This window comes from Ursus americanus, chromosome 8 (genome assembly GCF_024610735.1).
Source record: "Ursus americanus isolate L20-20 chromosome 8, mUrsAme1.1.p, whole genome shotgun sequence".
In the NCBI taxonomy this organism is placed as follows: domain Eukaryota; kingdom Metazoa; phylum Chordata; class Mammalia; order Carnivora; family Ursidae; genus Ursus; species Ursus americanus.
In genome coordinates, this window is record NC_142134.1 from 13,508,711 (window position 1) to 13,515,763 (window position 7,053).

Sequence of the window (7,053 nt, forward strand, 5' to 3'; positions counted from 1 at the left end):
TCCATCAAACCCAATCTTTCCCAGAAAACTGGGAAGATCCAAATTTGTGAGGTCTGAAGCTAATACAATAAGGGAAATGATTGGGCTCTTTAAGAAAAAGAATACAGGGGCACCTGGGTGGCTCAATCAATTAAGCATCTGACTCTTGATTTCAGCTCAGGTCTTGATCTGAGGTCATGGGATCAAGCCCCATGCTGGGCTCCATGCTCAGTACGGAATCTGCAACACAGAGTCTGCTTGCACCTCTCCCTCTGCTCTTCCCCCTTCCTTTCTCTCAAATAAATAAATAGAATCTTTAAAAAAAGAAAAAGAATACAAATTTATAAGTTCAAAGTTAAGGTAAAAGTTAATATTTATTTAGAATGAAAAAAATATATAACATAAATTACTAGGAGCATGAAGATTCAGACCCTTATCTTCTAAAATCTCTTTAAGGCAATTTACCAGAAACAGTTCTGTGGAAATTCTTCCTGTTGGCACCTTTACTTCCCCTCTTTCTATAACTAGAATCTAGAACATTCTATAATTCCAAGCACCCCCAGCACTCAAAAATTTAAATTCCACTTTAAATCCTCCCCTATAATTTGTGATGCTTCTGTCCCTATTTACCCTATAATACTTTGTATGGAGAAGCCATTTTCTACCTTGCGGTTTACCATTGCTAGAAAGTTAATTCTATAGAACTGACTTAAATTATTTTAAGTTATTTGTTCTTGGTTTTTGGCATTGTTGGTGAGTAGGTTATTAATACCCAGTTGACAGAACATATGGGATTAAACAGCCCATAGCGTTATAATTTTCAAGCTCTTGTGTGTGCACGTGGGGTTACTCATTAAACCATATAAGCAATTTAGGGGCAGTTTGTCTTATTCGCGTCTGAATTCTAGAACCAAAGTGCCTGGCATATATGTTAAATAATTTTTTGAATAAACAACAAAAGGGCTGATTATTCATTATGTATTTCTTGTTGCCTTACATAATTATTGAATCCCAGAGAACTGAAATGATAGAACAGACACACAATTCAGAATATCCTGCTGAAATTCCTGTTAAGAGAAATCAGGAATACACCGTTGCGGACTTTTCTTCAGGATTAAAGTGAAAAGTTAAAATAACTTCTTCCTAAAATTTCCCTATTATTAAAATTAGCATCCTCATATGATTTTTGCTTGATGTTTTTTGATTTTTCAGCAAACAGAAAACAAATTGGTGTCTTTTTCAATCTCTTCATTTTAGTGTCTTGTACGAATGATTTCTTTGACTGGAAGGTACAGCCTTTCATTATACCTGGATCATTGTACTGTCATTTTGCTTTTCATATGTTAACATCTTTTATATACTTCCACAATATAGCAACATATTACTAAAGTCAGTTTTTGTTTGTGTTTTTGGGGGGAGGAGAGGGAAGAGGGAGCTACTCATTTGTACCTTGATTTTCACTTTGCAGTCATTGAAAAGAAGGTTAAAATTATTTTTATCTCCTCTTTATATGAGAGCCAGTTCTCTTTGTTTTAAGTAGCACCTCAAAGAAAATGCCTAGGAGGGCCAGACAGGAGGTATAACTGAACTGCGTGGACAAGGTGTCTGTGAGTGATGACATGACGTGTTCTTTCTAAAAAGGATGGCTGCTATTTAGTTCCAACCCCACAGGAAAGCAACCCCACAGTTTCTACATTCCACATCTTCCAATTTTCCATAAGAAGCCAATAAAGTGTTTGTTCTTCTTTTAATTTCAGCTTTGTTAATGTGTAATTGACAGATAAAAGGGTAAGACATTTAATGTGCACATTAGTATCAGGATCAAGATAGTAGAACAGGAGGGTCCTGAGTTCCCTTTTTCCCCCCCGGACACACCAGGGCTGCAACTACATTTAGAGCAGATCTTTCCAAGAATGACCCCAAAACTGGCCGAACAGCTCCTCCACAGCCAGAGACACATAGGAAAAGCCACATTGAGAAGGGTCGGAGGGGCAGAGATGCAGTCACACTCGCAGGTACAGTAACCCACAAAAGGAAATGCTCCCTAAGGAAAGGGGTTGAATCTCCATATCAGGCACCACTTGCCCTGAGTTCCTATATCAGGACGATGAGCCCCCATAACATCTGGCTTTGAAAATCCCCACTTAACTCCAGAGCTTTGAAAATCAATGGAGATTAACTCCAAGAGAGCCAGAGGGATACAGGAAACCAAGAGTCCTCTCTTAAAGTGCCCGCATGCGAACACTCCCTTCTAAACCCAGCACAGAGGCAGCAATCCGAAAGCTATATGTGAAGATTTGTTGACTGATTTTAAGGCATGTGCAGAAGGGGCAGGGATCCTAGGAACTTTCTAGGAAAATGGAAGCACTGGTGGAAAACATGTCTCTTGCCCTCCTGCCTGGCTAACCTGACACAGGCAGATGGCAGTTCTGACACTCTTCACTACCTTGCTACAACACTCCACCCACCTGGCATTCCCCCGCTGACCAGTCCTGCCCAAACCTCCCACCTCGGCAGGCACCCCTCTAAACTACCTCCTACCCACCAGCATGCCCACAACAGGAGGCACATACAGCCCACAAAGAGGACACACCTGGTGCACCTGGTTCTGGGGACCAGATGGGGTCGCACTTCTAGGCCCCGTGGGATACCTTCTGCATAAGGCCACTCCTTCAACATCAGGAGTCACAGCTGATCCACTTAACACATAGAAACAAACAGAGAGAGTTAGGCAAAACAAGAAGATAGAGAATATGTTCCAAATGGAAGGACAAGACAAACCTCAGAAAAAGAACTAAACAAAATAGAGATAAGCAATTTACTTAATAAAGAGATCAAGTAATGGTCATAAAAATGATTACCGAACTTGAAAGAAAAATGGATGAACATTTTGAGAACTTCAACAAAGAGATAGAAAATATAAAAAAGAGCTAATTAGAGCTGAAGAATATAATAACTGAAATGAAAAATACACTAGGAGTCAATAGCAGATTCAGGGATTCAGAAAAATGGGTCAGTGATCTGGAAGACAGGGTAGTGGGGGCATCTGGGTGGCTCAGTCGGTTGAGTGTCTGACTCTTGATTTCAGCTCAGGTCATGATCTCATGTCATGAGATTGAGCCCGTGTTGGGCTTTGCACCGGGCATGGAGTCTGCTTAGGATTCTCTCTCCTTCTCCCCCTCTGCCCCTCCCCATGCTCACTATCTCTCTCTCTTTCTCTCTCTCTCTCTCTCTCTCTCTCAATCTCTCAGGGGGAAAAAAAGGCAGGGTAGTATAAATCATCAAAGCTGAACAATACAAAGGAAAAATGATTTTTTTTTAAAGTGAAGACAGCTTAAGGAACCTCTGGAACAACATTAAGTGTACTAACATTCTCATGATAGGGGTCCCAGAAGGAGAAGAGAGAAAAGAGCAGAAGACTTATTTAAAGAAATAATGGCTAAAAATCCTTCTGACCTGACAAATAAAAAAGACACCCAGGTCCAGGAATCATAGACAGCTTCAAACATGATGAACCCACACTGGTCCGCATCAAAACACATAATTAAAATGTCAAAAATTAAAAATTGAGAATTTTAAAAGCAGCAAGAGGAAAGTAACTAGTTATATACAAGGAAACACCCATAAGCTTATCAGCTTCTTTTTCAGTAGAAATTTTGCAGGCCAGAAAAGGGTGGCATAATACCTTCAAGGTGCTGAAAGGAAAAAAAAATCTACAGCAAAGAATACTCCACCTGCCAAGGTCATGATTGAGAATTGAAAGAGAGAGAAAGAGGTTCCCATACAAACAGAAGTTAAAAGAGCTCATCACCACAAAACCAACCTTATGAGAAACGTTAACGGGACTTCTTTAAGCAAAAAAGAAAAGGCCATAACTAGTGACGAAAGAAAATTAGTAAGAAATAAGAAAATTATGAAAGAAAAATTCTCACTAAGCATATGGTAGTGCACCTGGTGTTTGTGTTTCCTTCCACCTTTCTAGTAAGGGCTGCACTCTTGTTTCCCTGTGGGAAATCTACAACTGCCTTCCCAACACATTCCCTCCTTGCTTTTGTGATGTGGACTCCTGAACTCTACCTTGGGGCCCCAGGGTAGAGCAAGGGTGTTGGGTCTGAACAGACAAAGTATAGCGTTCTGGACTCACAGATTGGGCAAGGAGGGATGCATAGTACCTCAAGAGGAAACAAGATTTCTGGAAAAGACTCTGAATTTCCAGTGGGATAGGAGCCTGCAAGAGCCTCCAGCCATCTGCTGCCATTGGGGCTGAGGATGAGGCAAACACTGACACCAAGGAGGCAGACCTGTGGACTGGAAAGAGTCAAAACTTCTCTTTCTGATCTCTCTTGAGCTCTGACAAGCTATCTCTAAAGGCAGAAATACTCCCTTTAATTTTGTAAGCCAATAAATTCCATTTGCCTAAGTAAATAATAATAATAATAAATAATGTGAGTATCATGGTGATTATATATATAATATATATTATATATATAATTATGTATATATATACATATATACATGCATATATATCAATACATATATATATGTATTGAAAGGATCTCTCCATGTAGTGAATTAGCATATCCATCACCTCACATATTTATCTTTTTTTTTTTTTTCTGGTGAGAACATTTAAGTTCTACTCTCTTAGCAACTTTTAATTATACAAGGAACATTATCAACTATAGTCACCATGTTATTTGTTAGGTCTACAGATCTTATTCATCTCCCCTCCCCCCAAAATACCCTGCAGACCAAACAAAACACATCAGTGGACTTAGGCTGTCCGCAGCTACCAGTTTGTGACATCCACTTTAACAACTGCCATTTTCTTAATCCTAGAGGAAATTAAAAATTCATTTTATTTTTCCTGAAAGAAATTTTTAAAAATAACCACTATTCTTTGAGAGTTCAGGGTCCTATGAATAACAGAATGGAATTATCTCAAGATATGAGAGTATAGAGACTAAAATTTGAAGAATTTAAGGCGAAAAGAGTGGCACAAACCCAGAATTGTTTCCCCAGACAGATATATAGGGGAGGCAGATTTCCAAATGGCAGAGCCTAGAGTCCTTCTATTATCTCTAGAGTCATGTGATTTCCAGAAGGTGACAGAGTTGGCTGCATGGATAGATGGGTGTCCACGAAATGAACACCAAAAAAGAGCAACCAATATTCGGATGGACTGTGTAAACTTGAGCACAATAATTTCAGTGGTTACCATATGGGCTTCAATCTAGAAGCCAGTCCCTAATTTTCATTGATTATAAAAGTGGCAGGGAATTCTATTATTTTCTACGTTCCCCCCTACTTTCATGGTGGTAGATTTTGAGTGAGGCACATGGCCACTCAACCACTAACTACATTCCCAAGTTCCCCTGCAACTATGTGACCACTTTCTATTGAAGTAGAAATAATGTGTACAACCTTAAGGTCATACCCACAAAAGGAGGTGGCCTGACCTCTTCTCTTTCTTTCCCTTAGCTTGAATGTGGGCATTAAACCATCTCGGATCAAGAATTGAAAACCGTGAGTTGACAAAAGCAAATCAACAATACAGAAGGCAATCGCACTAACTTCTGGCCACCTACCCAGAATTTTATGTGAAAAAGAAATGTTTTTAACTTGTATAAGGTACTGAATTTATAGCCGCCTTTGTTACTTTAGCCTAACATACATTAATGAATTCAAGTGGCATTTTTACAAGGAGTTTTTATAAGGATTCCAAAGAATACCTCAATGTTCATACAATTAAAAAAAAAAAAAGGAAAAAGAAAAAGAAAAAAAAAATGAAAATGAAAAGTTGGTGCAAAGGAAATTCCAAAGACCAGGAGGAGTTGGTATCAGATTTAATTTTACTTAGAAAAATATATTTACATACCCAAATATTATGGAATAATTCATACTGATCACCTGTTTTTGCCACTGAAAGAAGAAATAAAACTGAGTGTCTTGGCGGTTCTAGTCTGAAGCATTTTCTTCTATGCCCACCTGGACTAAGATCTGAGTACTTCGAAATGTTGCCCATGAGGCTATTGGGAATGTTCCATAATGGATTTATTCCTACCCTCAAAGAAAGTATCATATATTTATTTATAGTAACTTGTTTTGATGACTAGTACTGACTACGATTTGTGTTTTGATTACTTTGGACAGGGGCCTGAAATTTTTCTGACAACAAACCTTTAAAAGAAAATAATTTACTGTCTCTGAACAGTAAATTTAGGCACATGAATTTTTTTATCCACCCACTTCATCATACTTGAAGGGTTTTTTATTCTTTTCAAAATAATACTCAAAAAATTTTATTTAATAGATTGAGGAAATAGGGATGTAAGAAAATAGGTAGAAACCCAATTTGGTGAAAGAACTTGGTAAGGTATAAGATCATCTCTATTTATGACAGCTTCAGCTTATTACTAGATATATCATTTATGATAACAAGCCTCAAAGGTACAATTAACCCAAACATAATATTAGAATGAACATCAACAATCCCTTTAAAATATTATATAACCCTTACCAGAGCCAAAAATATTGCAGGGAGCTTTGTTGTTGTTGCTCTAAAACCTAGGGGACATTTCCTTTTACGGAAAAATAAAATCCAAGGTCTATTTCCTTCTTTGAGAGGTCTTTCAGCCCACTGAAAGCTATATTAAAAATCAGGCAGTTCCTCTATTTTAACACATATGTAAATGAATGGTCAAAGTTATTTGCCGAGAATGATTAAATGTAATAAGTAATCTATATCAAAACATTTTCATCAACTGATCGTGTGTCCTGCATTCCTTGGACTTCTTCCAACCCTGTGGTCTGGGACAGTCTTATATAACAGGCACCTTCCCCAGGAAACCCTCTTTCACGTCTATGGAATAAATGAATGAGTGAAGGGAGGAATAAATTTCCACCAAGTTGAAATATAGGCTATCTACACATAACAACTTACCTTGATTGAATTATTTTGTTTGCTTATATTCTTAGTAAAATTTCTCTTGAAAATGTGGCGGTCGTTTGTAGGATTGCCAGGGAAAGCGCTAGATATTGTCACAACTTGGTTCATGGAGATATGTAAGTGGG